A 14,987-nucleotide genomic window follows, 5' to 3' on the forward strand; every position below is an offset into this window, starting at 1 on the left:
ATTAAAATTTCAAAATTCGCGGCCATTATCATCATTATCGTTTTTGTAGCGTCTCGCGCCATCTGTTGTGTATGTACACCAAAAAGAGAAAAAGACCAAAACATTCAAGATGGCTGCCTCCATGTTTTGCGCTGAGACGCATAAGTGACCGTCTTTTTTGAAGATATCTTGTCCTGAATGTTTACCCATAACAAAGTTTCACGGTCCTCGCTAATAAATAACACGTCCCGCATCCAAGGTGCTGCTTTTTCTTGCAGGTAAGGACATAAGACGTCAAAGGGCCGCCGCACGTCCTCGCGACGGCGCGATTGTTCCCGCTATACGAGATGTTGCGTTTTGTTGCGCCGGTTGTTTTGTGCTTTATGAAAGTTATATCTTTGTGCTTAGGTTCAGAACTGTGCACCTAAGTGCCAAGGAATGGGTGACGCCGGGACTAAGGAGGTTGAATCAGGACAAAAAATGTAGGCTTTCCTCTGGCTGTCCAAACTCTATTCTGATCTGCTTACCGCTGTTTTTGCCCGAATTCCATCGCTTTTAATATAATTTATTAACCTTTTTTCTTCGCCCAGCACATTGATGAGCACTGCGGCTACGTAGGGCCCATCGCGCGGTATTAGAGGGAACTGCTCTTGATGGCATAGAATGCCACCACGGTAGGGAAGATTTCTCCTTTGGCTACTACTCTTGTCTGCACCCCTCGCTCTGTTGATGACATTCGAAACGGCACCGCATGTTCATTTACCTTATGGAATGAAAAACGCAAGCGGTTTAACTACTACCGAGGCACTTTTCTGTGCGACTTTTATGCTTCTGAGTGTTCTTTGCTAGAAGCTCTCCGGCACCGATGCTTGCTGCTTGTGCTAGTGGAACGGTAGTAGTAGTGGCGTTCACGGTTTACATTGCTTGAAAACAGTTTGTCTAGTGAACACTTCGCAGACTTGCAGCTTGTGTCAGCAATACGGCTATTTAATGCAGCAAAATAGAAAAATATTAATGCCATTGTCATGAGGCGAGCCCAAGCTTTTAAGAATGGAATTATGTAGTGGTTGCATAGCATTTGACCCAACAGTCAGACAGATGACTCCACAGGCTGAGAATATTTAGTCAGCCATTTCCTTTCCTGTCCTGTGTACGTACCCTCTCTCTATTTTGTAATTTTGGTAATTTCCTACACCTAGAATAAAGCAGCTTGTGCTCTGCCCTGTGAACCATTTAACATCTCCTATTCTAGACCTGCTCAGCACGAGTGCCAATGCTTTTTTCTGGATAGTGCACCAATCAGGCCAGTAGAAGACTTTACTGCCAAATAGTGTCATAAGCTTGAGCTTATTGAAGGCACTGTGCAGCTGAAGAAAGCCATTTAGCAATCGCCATTCCTTGCAACTTTCAGGCTCCAGGGTGTTTCCGAAATGCAAATTTATTGAAGAACCCTGGCTAGTTTTGTTCAAGCTTGGTTGCGGGCTAGAGTGCATCATTTTAAATGATGCACATTAGCCAGCTGGCAAATTTGCACAATGCTAACAAATTAAGAACAGCCCAACAGCTTGAGTAAGCTTGAAGCATGCAATAAAAATGGATTCCTCACAGTTAAGCAAGGTGCGAAACTTTTGATTATTGGTTTTCAGATGGGCATCTTATGCACAACAGCTGTACAGGAAACATGGATTTCATGTTTGGCAAAAGGAATTTTGGCTTTGTACACATCTTTGAATGAAGCTGAGCATTGGGCTTTTCAAAATGCATCATTTCATTTTTTGCCAGCTTTGTGGCCAAGCTTTACCTTAGCTTTGTCACTGCAGCCTCCTTGCACACAGCGCAGGTTGTGCACAAATGTTGCTTGTTTGCAAGGCAAAATCTTGCAGAAAATGTTTCTGCACCTGAACCTATGCCTACAGGTACACCAGCTGGGAAAACTTTTCATGCCATGGATCTGTTTTCAGCCATGTTCACTTGTACCCTGCTGCGGTGGCTCAGTGATAAGAGAGCTTGATTGCTGATCCCAAGGATACAGGTTTACTCTCAGCTGCGGTGGCAGCTGATGGAGGCGAAATGCAAGGCGGCTTTGTACTTTGCGATGTCAGTGCACATAAAAAACCCAGGTGGTCAGAATTTTCTAGAGCTGTCCACTACAGCATCCCTCATAGCCAATAGACATTAAACCCCATAAACCGAACAGAACACTTGTCAACTGTAAACTTCCATGAGGAGAAAACAATCTATGCAGCTCAAAAGCAGGCCCTGTGGCTGCAGACAGTTCACCAAAATATACATGCGAAATTAATTGCAAAATAAAGTACGATCCCTTTGTGCACGTTACATAAGGCATTGCAATCCAAGGCAAGCACAGATGGTGGAGGTAGGTGCAGCGTATGTCTGGTTATCAACAGGCAGTATTTCTGTGCATATCAGCAAAGTATATGGGGTTTTATTTCCAGGCTGTAGGAGGGCCACAATTTTAGACTCTTGGGAACCTTTATTGTGCACTACTAATACTGCTGCATATCATACGGGCATCTTCGCATATTGCCTCTATTGAAGCAGCATCACTTTTCTATGTAAAAGTGAATATTCTAGTGTCTCTTGCAGGTCTGCAATAATCATTGTAAAAATGTTGAGAATCTTTCAGACGACTGTGTACAAACTTGACTAACTACACATAACTTTCCGCATCCGCAAAACCATATGCTGGCTTAGTCCTTTATCTCAGAGCTTCATTTGTCATTGGCAATTGTGCCAGTATTGCCAGTGACAAGTGGCACTTGTCCAACCTGCTCTTACATTGCTTGCATTGCCAATGAAAAAGGAATAGATTTGGTAAATACATTGATTGCATTTTCAACTCTACAGAGCCATAGTTATCCATGAAAAAAAAATGCACATTTCAGTCTAGCACATATTTTTGGCATGACAAAAGTCATTTTATGATTGTGCCACACACAAAGAGTGCCGGTGGCGGTGATGCCTAAAAAAAAAAAAAAAAAGAGCTCTTTCGTAAAGTAGTTCAGACAGCAGCTTCGCTGACAATCTAGAATTTGTACCTGACAGTTACTCTGACCCCGTTTGCGATGTGCATACACTGGTAAAAACAAAACAAAGATGGCGAAGTGACAGCATGCTTTACTAATGAAGGAAACTTTTTAGAATTAGAATGATATGAAAAACATTACAACTAAACCTGGCGATGTTAGTATGTTTTTCGGGAGTTAATTTGGCAGTTACAGGGTTAACGTGCAGCTAACTCCATATAATTAGCATCAATTAAATGCTGTGTATCTTGGGGACCATCATTAACAATGTCATGCATGTGGGCCATCACATGCTTGAGTTCATTAAACATACAAAATATGTAGGCACCTTTTATTCAGACAGCATTTGTATACAAAATCAAAAGCACCATGGCAATGTCAGAAGCAGCTTAGGCATATAAGCACAGCCTATTTTGAACATGACGTGGAACAGGTTCCTTAGCCCTCATATTTTTCAGAGTCGGCTAACAAACAGATGTGCATTTGCAAAAACCTGCATGGTATGCAGATGAGCCATTCCTGCCACTAACAAAATGAGCCACTTCACAGATTTCCATATGGTCCTTCCAGGTTTTGAACTCTGCAAAAAGAAAGATTTTCCAAGTTGTCAAAAGTGAGTCTCAAAAAAAGACAGCTAGAAACAGAACTCTTGTAGACTGGAAAATACAAAATACAAAAAAAAAAGTACAGGTATTGCCAACACCAGCGGATTGCACAAGTAAACTGCGTATGTTGACATCAATTTTTGGAAGCAGATTTCAGAGGCTAGGCTACACTGCCATGCAGTCAGCCATAACTACTGCTGGATGAATGTCAACATATCCAAAATGAGCTAGATAACTTTTCCTTTGTTGTCCTTTGTGTGCCTTCATAGAGGCTCTGACTAGGCTCAAACATGGCAAATAGACTTGTCCTCCGCACTCATTGGTTCTTTACAAAGCCTGTCACTGGAAAGGCCTAAAGCTTTTCCTATTGGTTCATTGACTTGAACATCTTCAGTGTAACTCCGCCTGGTTGGGTACTTGAAACAAAAGTTTAAGAAACACCATCACCAACCAAATTTTTTATTAGAACCCGACATTTCGGGACCAACTTGGTCCCTTCCTCAGGGGCGACTGAAGTTTGAGGCCCGCAGTAGCAGGCACACGTGGCGAAGTCCAATTGTGTAGCAGAGCCAGGGTAGCGTCCCCGGATTCCTGTTCACTGCTGCAGCTGTCAGCCGGATGAACCGAAAAAAGACGTGACGTCTTTTGAAAGAATTCGTCTCCACATCAAGTGTGTTCACCTCGTCAAAGGTGATTTTGTGGTCGGCACATTCGCAGTGCTCGGCGAGGGGGGTTGCTTTTCGAGTTCAATTGCCGAGCGTCATTTTTGTGCTGCAATATGCGCCGACAGATTTTTTGTTTCGCCGATATACGAGGCAGAGCACTTGGAGCACGAGATTTTATAAATAACGCCTGGTTATTTTTCTTTGGGAATACGGTCTTTTGGTAGCGGAAAAAAACGGCAGACTGTTGAGGTAGGTTTGTGCGACACACAGACGTGTTTCCGCAGGATGCGTGCAAGCGCATCACTGGTGCCCGCCACGTATGGGAGGACAATGCGAGGGCGCTTCGTCGTTTCCGTGCTGACCGACCCTCTTGTCCTGCTAGCTCGACGACGGGAAGCACATTGGAATAAAGGCGCGTGTATAGCCATTCTTCTTCAGATCGGCCAAGCATAGGCCGCTGCCTGCTACTGCGGGCCTCGAACTTTAGTCGCCCCTGAGGAAGGGACCGAGTTGGTCGCGAAATGTTGGGTTCTAATAACTAATTTGGTTGGTGATAGTGTTTCTTAAACTAGTGGTTCATCACACCGATTAACAAGCTACAAGAGCCTACATATGCTCTTTGCAACCTTGTGTTCTTATTCCATCATTTACTATCAGCCAAAAAGAACTCAGTACTCTGTTTGACAGCATTATCTGCACACTGGATTCACTTTTATTTCGTTGCAACAAGGTGCCAATCACGACAAAGGCACTGGTCATCGAACAACAGAATGCCCAGTGCTCAGTTTAAAGGCAGCAAGGAAACAGAGGTAAACCTGCCAAGTACAATGATCAAGAACAATGCAGAAGCAGTGTTGTGTTGTGGCAATTATTCTAGGTAAATCTCTGTGCATCATCATTGTACAACAAAAGGAGTAAAAGCTGCGTCCAGGTAGCGTAAAGCGTGAAAAAAAAAGAAAAAAAAGCTTTGCGGTATGACTTCCCTCTCAAAGAAGCAATGGCCCAATGCTCTACATTGAATAGAAAGGTAGGCAAAAATAAACATCAAGCAAAATATACACAGTGTCTATCAGTTATAATAGGGCTATAGGCACACAACATACAATTTCTGGACATGTATCATCCCTGGGGTGCTGTCAGCAGCATTTGGGGACAATTCCATAGCCCATTTCATCTAGATGAGTGAACTTGATTTGCGGAAACAGCAGCATAAAATTTATGGTTTTCATTAAATCCACGATGGTGATTCAGCATCCAAACCTAGAGTCGGTCTGCTGGCTTGTAATCTTCATTGTCATTGTAGGTTACGTTAGGCATTGGTGCCTTGCTGGCTTTTTATGCGCAGCTGGGCGAGTCGTCGGGCTACTTCTGCACGCTGAAGGTAGGCAGTGACACTGAGGCTGTCCTTTTCCGTTACATGTGGCATCAGCATGACATCGAGCGCTGTATTAAGGCGAAAGCCTTTAAAGGGAAACTGCACCGGTTGTAGATTTTGATGAGTTTCAAGGAATCAAATGATTACAGCTTCCAGGTTAAGCATGCAAGATATCTTCGCGCTAGCGTTTCAAACAATGGCGAAAATAGCGATTTAAACCCCTTCAGCTATCGAGCTTCTCCTCACCACACAGCGACGTGTGGGGGGAACATAATGACATCATTGACGGCACCGGTATGTTTCCCGTGTAGAATGGCTTGGTTGAAAGAAGTAAAAACAAGGCTACCAAAATTGAAGGCCCAGAAACATTGTTTGATGGCATCAAAAAAAGGACCGCATGATGTGGGCGAAGGTAACGAAAAGAAAAAAATATTACCGTCCTTGATGTCATCATAGAGCTTCTACGCAGTCCTTCAGTGCTGTGAGGAGAAGCTCGAATTGTAATCGTTGATTACTTCATCAGTTTTAAAGATAGCACACAAACACAAAGCATTACCGACAGCTTATGGAGAGTCAAATTCCTGAATGTCGCAGAATTCTCGAAAAGTGAGGCAGCTGCGCTTTAATGGCTCATACTGTCGGCGTTCGTTCGGTCACAATATAGCTTTCAATCAAATTACATCACCTGAAACCGAAACTAATGTCATCGGAAAAATAAAAATCCTGCATCCCTCGCATCGCCAGCCTAAGCTTTAACCAACTGCGCCACGCCCGGGATCGTGAACAGCACATAAATCTTGTCTACAGTGGTTTGGTTTGGTTTGCGGGATTTAACATCCCAAACCGACTCAGGCTATGATAGATGCCGTAGTGGAGGACTCCGGAAATTTTGACCACCTGGGGTTCTTTCGCATCGCATAGAACACAGGCGGCCTTGCTTTCGTCTCCATCGAAAAGCGGCCGCCGAAGCCCGGTTACGATCCCGCATTCTTGGGAACAGTAGTTGAGCGCCGTAACCACTGCCTTGTCTATCGTGAGGATGAGTTAAAACACACATCAAAATTCTCCTTGTCTGCATGATGCTGATGCGGCCACTCCCCTTTGTAGCGAGGGATCACAGAGTTCTTCATTAGGCCAATAAATAAAGGAGTAGAAAAAGAACAAAAACTATACCAACTGCTGTGCATTGGCCAAAAGTCCAGAAAAAAGAAATGAGGAAAGAAAAGAAGGTTTACCCCACCAGTCAAGGCGGAGAGTTTTTTGTATTATGTGGTCTTTTGTTGGCTTCTCTCTCAACGACGCTGAGTGGATTCAAATCTGGACAACTAGGAGGCCACAAGTTGGGAGTGATGTGGTTATTGGAAGTTGTTGGCCAGCCACTCGTGGGTGACGCGGGCGGTGTGGGCGAGAGCCGAATGTTGCTGAAAGACACAAGGTTTTCCTTTCTTTCGAAACAGTATCGGTCCAGAGCTTCACAACGGTGGCAAGCACCTCTGCGTACTCGGCAGTATTAATGCGGAGTCCTTCTGCAAAACAGTGTGGCAGCATGACATCGCCCTTGTTGCTGACGGCTGCTGACACCATCACACACAAATTTTGTGTGCAATGCTGTCGGCACCTCATTAGCGCTTCCGTAAAGCCATCTTTCATTATGGCAATTAGCTTTTTGGTCTTGATCGAAGTTCTTTTCATCTGAAAGAAAAAAAAAAAGAGCATTCCAGGCTCTTCAGCTTGCCTAGCAAGCGCTTGGACCAGAGCAGACAATTCTCCCGAGCTTTACCACAAAAGAATTGCGCCCTCCTCATGACACAGAAATGGTACCGCACGTCCTCGTGCACAGCAAGCCTGACAGCTGACTCTGCGACATCGAGCTCCTTTGCAATGGCCCGCATTGACTTCTCTGGGTTGTCACTCACGATGACTTGCAGCCTCTGAAGAAAATCAGGTGTTCTGACAACGTCTGACCGCTGATTGTTTTTTCCTTTTCACCACAGATGCCACGTCACCGTCACAGCACATCAGTTCTGTTCGCCCCTTGTTAACAAAAGACCTCGCTACATTCAGAAAGTTGGCAATTTCCAAGTCGCTATGGCGCGCGGCCAGTGCGACGAGGACTGCATGGCGTTTCATTTCCTGCGTCAACTTGTACGCTTCCATTATTCAACAAACTGCGCAGTATAAATGATAAGGGGTCAACCAACAAGAAGCCGCATGCCTAGATACATATGCTGAGCCTGCTGGTGTCTATGGCGATAAGGAGTAGTAACCTCAAATACCTCATGCACCAGTGAGCTACGAGACTGCTATAACTGTGCCTAGTGACGGGCAATCAAAGTAGCTTCAACATCCTCGAGCCTTCCCTCGTGAAGTAAGTGGTCAAATTCATCATTCGCAAAGAACACGCAGTGAGCAAAAAAAAGAAAAAAGAAATTACAGGCTCTCAATTTGTGTTTGAAGTTTTCAGGTGCAATCAAATCTATTCGCTGCAACCCATCATGCTTCGAAAACCTTAATGAAAAGCATGGGTAAAAAGTAGTTCAGAGTGCAATATGAAAGACCTGCAGTAGACCTGCAAGTAGTGCTAAAGGAACACTCAAAGAAAAAGTAGGCTTGCAGCGATGGCATACTGGCTCCTAATCACAAAAACACCACTTTCACTGAAAACAAAACTCTTATAAGGTAGAAAAAAGAGAACAGAAATGCAGGCATTGCAGAAATACAGAAATCGCAAATGCATGCACAATGACATGCAAGGGATCCCGGAGGCTGCCTAACATGTATTATGGTTGCATGTTTGAATTGTTAACTTTTGTTCCAAAAATGGCAAAAAGACAGGCTAAATATTGGAAGACAAAAATAAATTTGCGCTTGGCAGTGCCACAGGCAGTCAGTTTCGTTTTGGTATGTTTTGGTTCTTTGAAGTCACAGCTATGCATTTGGCATCACCACATGGTTTCATTTTTGATATACATGCTTTGGTTTACAAGTGCGGAGCAGCAGAGTTTTCCTCTGATGAAGTTCATGCCTCAGTAAGCGCTTCTCTATTGAAAAATCTGGTATGAAATGCACACAGGATTAAGTTATAACTTACTGGGCAGAATAAACCTCCACAGACCCGAGTGGAGCTGGGAAAGAAAAGAAAGGCTGGAAAAAGTAAGATTTAAAATGGTATGGATGCTTATAAAAAACACCTCGAAAGGGATTTAATCCTAAGTCCTTTGGAGTTTTAACTGAATGTCTTAGCCATTGCGCCACACGAACAGCTGAGACCTCTCGCATTACATTACTTGTGTAGTGCACTTGCATTTTTTACATATTTTTCACTCACCCCTAAACAATTGCATCCCAAGTGTGCTGAATGCTTTTGCTGGCTGTTAATAGTGTCACCGATGTCTCATATCTATGATAAGCATAGGATTTTGCCAAAATATCTCTATTTCTCTATTGTCTGCTGTCCCAGCGTGCATGCACAGACCTTACTGGCACATCAGTTTGCCATCTGCAGGGCAGCGACGCTAGAGTACACCACATAAGGTGTAGACACCCAAGGAAGCATTGAACGAAAGGGAGCTCAGTTGGTTCATATTAAGAAATACAATAGTGAAGGAAACGAAATAAATTGAACAAAACAGGCCCTGTGTACCCCTTTTTTCTTTTAACTTTCTGCCACAATGCATTGTTCACCCCTTGCTGCTATTCAAAAAAGACCATCTGTAGCAGTCTTTACTCGTCACTCGTGATGGTAGCTCGGCAATGTCAGTGGCCGCATCCATAGCTTCGCTAGCTACAAACTTTGCCGCCACATCAGCGCTCGTACATTCTATCCTGTTAGTCAAGTGACCTCAACTCTAAAAAGCACCGCATGCTCTGTGGGTGCCAAGGTCAAGATTCACTGCGAGAACTTTGCAGTCAAGCTCAGGATCTATGCCTGGTGCAAACAAATAGACGGCTTTGGCGAACTGTAGCTTTAATTTCAGCTGCTGCTAGATTGCACTGCTCGCTATGCATCAAGAATCACGGAGTCTATGTTTACACCATCGTTTGCGTCATTTTCGCAAGTCTAAATCCCTTGGAAGGAAAGCAGACCTCTCCAACTTCAAATCGAAATATCTCGGCAATAAATGTGTCTTGCTGCCGGACAAGCGACAAAAAAGTCACGAAACACTGCACTATTAGATTCTAGCAACAAAAAATATTGTGATGGGTCCCATACTGCAGAAAATCTGGCATCCATGAAAAATTATGGGTATGTATCTGGCAAGTGGCAGGAAGGTGACGCAGCACTGCAATGACTGTCCGTCAGGTTGCGTGACATCACAAGGCCACATGACATGACCAAGTCAGCAGGTGCTGCCACACAGGGTGCTTTTTATGGTATCAAGTTAAAAAGGAAAACAAAGAGAACATCGCTTGGGGCAATTACGCGCCACTATTTGTTTCTTGCAGGTGTATCCGTGAAAAAGGTTTGTGCATGCAGGGCTACCTGGAATCACTTGAGGCAAATCCTTGAAGCCTTTGTTATGAAATATTAAAAATTGTAGAGGTTCAGCTCTCTTTGAACGAAGTCAAGTGCATTAGCCATCGGCTGGTGCCGCATTTGTAGCTGCCGCTTCAGTCTTGGCTTGATTCCGCATTTGGTAAGCTTCTTGGCAATAGGCTAGTCTGGCTTCTCGTTCGATGTCTTGGCAACCTGTCTGGCATGGTTGCAGTCTGTCTTTGGCACAAGTGGATTCCTCTACACCACACTGCCTCCTTTTGTCATGCCGCCTGGTGAATTCGCCCAACACTATGCTCGCGGTCTCGACTGCACTTACCCAGAAATGTTTTAAAGCAACGAACAGAATATGGGTGCACAAAACACAGACAACAGAACATGTTGCTGCCGCTGCAAATGAATGAACGAAATAGCTATTAGAAATGACAGCAGTGCCTACTCTGCTGGCAGAAATCTTGAGCAAAAATTTCTCATCAATTGGCCCTAACTGGCTATACAAGGCCATGCGACATTTTCCCATGAAAATAGCAGTGACTAAAATTTTTCATACTTTCACAATCATCTTTTAGCAAATAATGACCTGCTTTTGTTTCGCACTACATGCGCCATAGTGTCAGCAAATAAATTGCAATGCTGTTTGTACAGCAAGCGACTGCAGGCAAGGGACACATCTGGGTGATATTTTTGAGGTAGTCGTGTAAGCCAGATATCGCCCAAGTTTTTAGGGCAAAAAAATTATGGCATGTAATTTCTCCCTAACAAAGATTACCAAAGTACTGCCTGCTGAGAACTTATTCTCGGCAAATAATTTCAACAGTGTATGGAGCAGAGCATGAATTCGGGCAGCCCGAAAACCTGGGCCGGGCTGGAAAATTGCCATTTTTATTGGTCTGGACCTGGCTCGGGCTTGACATACAGGCCTGGGCTTGCAGCTTGCAGTGGCGGAACCAGGCCAGGCTGGGTAAAGCTGTGTATGGCTTCTTTTGGAGATGGAATTCGAGCACTAAAATCATTCCAGTGGTTTATGAATGAACCACTACTAGTACATATGTTGACAGAGAATGAGAGAAAGCTCATTTGTAAACAGAGTTTAATCAGTGCCACTCAGTACTTTGTCCAAGTAATTTAGTACGAACATGCCGGGCTACATTCAATGACACAAGTGAAAAAAGTTAAAAAGGAAAGGCTCAAAACTCGATAGCGAACTGTACTACAATGGAGGTGTTATGAAGTGCTGTAACCTGTCATGCATGACACAGCCCGTTTGCATAAGCACGTGCCTAATGAAGTACTCAACGCCATCAGCTTAGGATTTCTCAGCAATCAGTGAGCAAGAGGGTAGCTTCTAACCTTTGTGTTACTGCTAACGGCTGGACATTTGAAGCCTCATAACAGCCCATGGACAAGGACCTTCAATTGACTGCTCGGCAGGCAGCCATCTGTTTATAAAAATTCTGACTGTCTGCTTTGCCCCCCCCCCCCCCCCCTCCAAAAAATGTCTCTACGCTACAATAAATGCTGTAGGATAAGAGCTTATTGCTTTAGGAATCTTTACATATCCAATAACATATACATGCACAATGAACAGACACTACCGCTTTTCGTCTCCACAGAGATGTGGCAATGTGGCTGTGATTTCTTCAATGAATATGTAAATTTTGGTTTTTTCTGCCCTAGCCCACTCATGTTCCTGGGGCAAAGTTGCCAGGGGCAGTCTTTTTGTAGGTGATTAAGCAAAGAACTTGCACCAAGAGCCAATTGCTTATAAGGGGTCATAGTTAAAATGCCCGTAATCCATACCTTTTAAATGTACATTGTGCTAGATAGCTTTACATAAAATGTCTTCTCAAAATATTCTTCACCGAGCCTTTGCTTCTGTCGGTGCTTTAACTGTGCCCTTCTCTACCAAGAATATTTTGCAAGGTTTGTCTCTCATCTTGATTTATTGTTATGTGCTAGTTAAGCAATACATTTTTAAGGCGTCTGCTCAGACTTACTTTGCAGGTTTGGCACGGGCCCTGTCGTGGAAGCGCAGGCCGGGTCCACGGCCATGTAATCATTGCCGATGGGCTTGGTACCATGGGCCCGGGATGGTCTTCAAACGTGGGCCAGGGAAGGGGCTGGAAAATCCAACCCGTGCAGGGCTCTAGTAAGGAGTGTAAGAAACTAAAGGTACATACAGGAAAGAAAAATCACACACACATAAGGGGAGTTCAGTAGCGAGTTCATTACTTCGAAGCACCGCTCCGTGGTCTCCGTGCTACAATGGAGTTGTCTAAACGGTATTTACGTTATCATTTCTGTTGTCTCAACAGAGCTTATCCTTTTGTCGTACCCGACGCAAACTAGGTAAAATTTCATCAAGGGTACGCAGAATATCATCCATATAGCTGCCGCTTTTGGCTGTAAAAGGTTCAGTGCTAGTTTCGAGCTTTTGGTGCTCAATATGTATCACTAGTTTCAAGCTACAAGCAGATCAATTAAGGGGAAATGAGGGTGCTCGTAGTGATGCTCGAGCGATATCATAGGCAAGTACTTCGCCCGGATGTGATCAAAACGAACAGCGTATGGAGAATCGGGGCCAAGAACGAAAAAAAGCATAAAATGAGCTTCGTCGCCCTAAGCAGCTAATCACTGACGAGTGCCGTGAGTATTTGGTTGATAAAAGACAAAGCATCAAGCGCCAGTCAGCAGCATCATAAGACAGTGCAGTGCTCGCCTTCAACCGTGCTAAATTGGCGCGTGCTGTAAGTGCATACCTTGGCACAAATCCCTGCAGTATGTGACAAATAAGAACGGTAAGCGGACAGCATATAACCACGAACATTGCACGCAAAAGGGGCAGCTAAAATTTGAACATGGCGGCACCTTCATTGGCATGCTTTGTCCACAACTAAACAAATCTTTTCACAGAACGGGCACTAACCTTTCTGTACCGAAGCCGCAGCAGATGTGCCAGGGTTGTTCACGGCGCGCACACCAGTCAGTTCGATCGCACCCGTCCGTGGAACAGGCACAGTCTCGTTTACTACAACAAAAGCCACGGCACGAAACCGCCGCCGCGGCACCGGCGGCATCCCCAAGCAGGGTGGGTGGCGGGCGATGAGCGGTAGCCCGTCGGCACGCCGTGCCCCCAACTAGGGACAATCCGACCTAGGGATTGCTAGGGATTCAGGGCGACTGTCCAGCAAAAATCCAGGCAACACTGGCATTATTCATGGCGAGTTTTAGCCGCTCCCGTGACCGTACGTCGCTGTCGCCATCTCTCGGCAGCCGGCGGCATAACTTGTCAACGGAGGAGGAGCGGCGGCGACGGCCGCGGAGCGCGGAGTTGACAGGCACAGAGTGTATAAAGGAGGCCATGCACATGCATATTCTAGCTTTGGGCTAGCTAATGTTAAATAGCCAAGAGGTTTAATAAGGGAAGAAGCTAATGGTAAATTATGTTGTAGCTAAGACAGGGCACTGTTACCGTTGTTAGTAACTACAGATTGTGCGATATATTAACTCCAGGAAACATACATGCTCATACGAGAGAAGTATAATGGTGCCACATAACGCATAATGGTGCTGGGTAAGGATGTCACCAGTGAAAAAAAAAATGTTTTCAGCACATTGAGAAACATTAAATATGTTTTGCACTAAGATTGAATGTTTAAATGTGCAGGTAGGCGAACACCAACATCTGCATTATTGTTAATTGGCTATAAATAACACAGTCGTCACCAAAAGCACTGTAGCTTGTATGCAGCCAAGTTGCTGAGAAAGCACAGTGATCAAACTGAGAACTTGTTAAGGCCTTTTCTATCTAAGTGGTTGGCTGCTGCCGTGTAAGCACATTCTCACTAATGTTTCTGAAAGAGAAAGTCGGGACTTTAGACCCTGTAACAATAATTAATTATTTGGAAATTGATGGCACGCTTCACCACTGTAAGAAGGGTAACTTTTTGTTGATTGGCGTGCATTTCTAAGGTGCTCGCTCAAATACTAGTTAATTTCTCTGTTAAGTTGTAAGTAGCGTTTACATATATTTGTATCTGTCCCTCTGTGTAGAAGAATGCTAAATTGGGCGAGTTGGTGCATTCGCATTTTAGGAAACGTAGCGCAAAGAAGACAAGGACAAAAATGTTTATTTGTGTGTGTTTCCTTCTTTTTTGTCCTTGTCTTCTTTGCGCTACGTTTCCTAAAATGCCTCTGTGTACCTTTCACTTGATGCGATTTTTCAATCGAGTACAACGCATCAGCTGACTCATCTGAGCATCACGTTGTCGCCTAATGATAAAATGTTAATTACAAAATAACTAACAAATAATAATTAATACAGGTATTAGTAATAAATAATTAACAGATATTAAGCAAGGCCAGCAATTTGTCTACTGGAATCGTACCCGACATAAGCCTTCCCGTGGTATGACTTGCCATTGCAGCCTGAAGTTCAATTGTTTCTAACAATTAACTAATTAAAGGCTATTAATTAGCACTGGCAACTAGGGCACTGCAATCATACTCGATATAAGCTATCCCGTGATATACGGCTTTACATTATCGCTTAATAGAAAAATGTTATATACAAAAAAACTAATTAACGGTAATTAATTAAGACGGTTACTTAGTATACTGTCATATTCATCGACATAAGCTGTCTTGTGATATATGACTAGCACTGTAGTCTAAAGTTCAAGTGTTAATCACAATTAACTAATTAACAACTGTTAACAATGTCTGGGGATGAGTTATTTTACTCGACATAAGCTATCCTTTGATATATGACTTGACATTGTAGATTAAAGTTCAATTCTTTATCACAATTAGCTAAGTAAT

The 14,987-nt window shown here is 43.9% G+C and overlaps 1 long non-coding RNA gene across 3 annotated transcripts; it reads right to left on the minus strand.

Moving 5' to 3' along the window:
* Positions 1-3,340: 3,340 nt before the first annotated feature.
* LOC146206547 (uncharacterized) lies at positions 3,341-13,274 on the minus strand. Of its 3 annotated transcripts, none has more exons than XR_014704452.1 (3): positions 13,093-13,274; positions 12,164-12,332; positions 3,341-3,606 (listed from the first exon to the last, which is right to left on the minus strand). It is a non-coding gene; the product is annotated as an uncharacterized LOC146206547 (long non-coding RNA). The 3 variants fall into 3 exon arrangements; XR_014704450.1 differs by having other exon boundaries at positions 12,164-12,312; positions 13,093-13,268; XR_014704451.1 differs by having other exon boundaries at positions 12,164-12,286; positions 13,093-13,265.
* Between the last annotated feature and the right edge of the window lie 1,713 nt (positions 13,275-14,987).

The sequence above is a fragment of the Amblyomma maculatum genome, chromosome 1, assembly GCF_055883805.1.
Source record: "Amblyomma maculatum isolate TAMU_Amacu chromosome 1, ASM5588380v1, whole genome shotgun sequence".
In the NCBI taxonomy this organism is placed as follows: Eukaryota; Metazoa; Arthropoda; class Arachnida; order Ixodida; family Ixodidae; genus Amblyomma; species Amblyomma maculatum.